At 45.2% G+C, this 2,276-nt stretch overlaps 1 non-coding gene across 1 annotated transcript; it reads right to left on the bottom strand.

Annotated features, from left to right (window-relative positions):
• Positions 1 to 1,916: 1,916 nt before the first annotated feature.
• LOC140516493 (U6 spliceosomal RNA) lies at positions 1,917 to 2,023 on the bottom strand. Its single transcript, XR_011971382.1, has one exon. It is a non-coding gene; the product is annotated as a U6 spliceosomal RNA (small nuclear RNA).
• Positions 2,024 to 2,276: the final 253 nt, after the last annotated feature.

The raw sequence follows: 2,276 nt of genomic DNA on the forward strand, positions 1-2,276 counted from the left end.
GGAGGAGGAGCCAGCTGAGGAAGAGAATGTGGAAAGGGGAGATGTCCTGAAAACATAGCGAATATCAAGGAGAAGAAAGTGATGAGCAGTGTCAAAGGTCACAGAGAAGTCAAAAACACTGAGGGCTGAGAAAAGGCCATTGATTTTGGCAACTGAGAAATTACTGATAACTTTGGAGAGAGTAGTTTTGGTGAGATGATGAGATCAGGAGCTGGATTGTAAAGGGTTGCTTATTAATGAATGAAGGGAGAAGGAGTGGAGGCATCTATTACAGATGAACTTTTCAAGGAGTTTAACCACAAAGGGCAGAAAAAAATAGTGTCCTCTCTCTAGTTAGCAGGGAAGGAAGGATCAAGTGAGGGTATTTTTCAGGTTTGTAGGCAGTAGGGAAGGAATCATTGGATAGGGAGAGTGTGGAAGACAGAGGAGGCTAACTCTTGGAGGAGACAGGATGGGATGAAATTGCTTTTTAGCGGATAGGGGAGTGACAAGGTCAGATCCACCTCATCACATGGGACAATAGGACCATTGGAGCTCTGGGATCTACTGAACCTTGAGGAGTCAGCCTGGGACCCTTGAAGAACAAATTGAGGAGAGGAGATCAGTCCTAGAGAATTTATTGCTGGAGGGGACTTGAGTTTCCAAAAGATAGACCAACAGAACAGGAACACTGCAGTGTCCTGCCAAGCTGAAAAGGCTTCAAATACAGGGCTGTAGGGTAACTAACCGTGTACTGTCTATCTATCTGAGTACGTAAGTCTATGTGCTTTTGTTGTTGTCGTTCAGTCATTTTCAGTTGTGTCTGACTCTCCATGACCCTATTTGGTGTTGTCTTGGCAAAGATACTGGAGTAGTTTGCCATTTTCTTCTCCAGCTCATTTTACAGATAAGGAAACTGAGGCAACCAGGATTAAATGACTTGCCAAGGGTCACACAGCTAGCGAGTATCTGAGGCCAGATTAGAACTCAGGAAGATGAATCTACCTGACTCCAGGTCCAGCCCTGTGTCCACTCCACCACCAAGCTGCCCCATGGAGAAATACATATATTCATACACATACACATACACAAACACATGCACACTCATGCATGTATGTATCTGTATCTCTCTCTATGGGTTTTGGTTCTAAGGATGAGCCTAGCTGTATCCTGGGAGCTGGTTGACTGTGAAATGATGAACTGGAGCACCAAGAGGTTAGGATTATCACAGGCCAACTGCTGAGTATTGAGGGTGGGAAGAGGTGAGGGGGGTGTGTCTGTGTGTGTGTGTGTGTGTGTGTGTGTGTCCTTCATTGCCGAAGAAGACCATGCCATCAGAGAAATGATGACATGACTTGCACTTGACTTTGTTTTGGGAGAAGGAAGGCTGTGCAGATCACCAGCCTCACTTCTCCTCCAGAGTCACCTTAATCCAGTGACCAGATATTTGTCAGGATGACTGGAGATGACTCAGGATGGGGCAATTGGAGTTAAGTGACTTGCCCAAGATCACACAACACATGAGTGTCAAGTGTCTGAGGTGAGATTTGAACTCAAGTCCTCCTGACTACTGCACTGGTGCTCTATCCACTCCACCACCTACCTGCCCCAGTGAGGTTTGTACTGATGGAGGAAGTGCCTGTGTTGACAAAGCCATGGATCCCTGAAGCGTTGATACCAGAAAGAGGATGTTATTCAGAAGATAATTCGTTTTCAGAATGAGAATGGCCTTCTGCTTGCCATGTACCCAAAGTGCAATAAAAGGGCTCTACTTTGGAGGGTCCCCTTACTCCCTCTGTCCACGAAGTCACATGTCAGTGACATCCTAAAATCTAATGAAGTGGGCCCCCCCATCCCATTCTTCCACATGACGCAATTCAGTGTTTTGCTTTTTTTCATTAACAAACATTTATTCGGCCCCACTCCCACCCTCACTGAAAAATATGGAACACTTCACATATTTGAGTGTCATCCTTGCACTGGTGTCATGCTAATCTGCTTAGGATTGTTTTAATTTTAGTGTGAGTGCTCCTCAGTGTTTTACTAATGGATTAGAGAATCACTCCAGGATACTTTAAAGAGGGGAGTGTGTGTGTGTGTGATTCCACTGAAACTGGCTACAGAAAAAATGCCAACTGTAATTACTCGGATCAACCCAGTGACCAGTCAGAATTCCCGAGAGCCAATGATGAAACAAGCTGCCTACCTCCTGTCTGAGAGGTGGTAGACACATGGTGCATTTAGACATGACTGTGGTGAGAATTTGTTTTGCTGGACTACAAATATTTCATACAAGG

The sequence above is a fragment of the Notamacropus eugenii genome, chromosome X (genome assembly GCF_028372415.1).
Source record: "Notamacropus eugenii isolate mMacEug1 chromosome X, mMacEug1.pri_v2, whole genome shotgun sequence".
NCBI lineage: Eukaryota > Metazoa > Chordata > Mammalia > Diprotodontia > Macropodidae > Notamacropus > Notamacropus eugenii.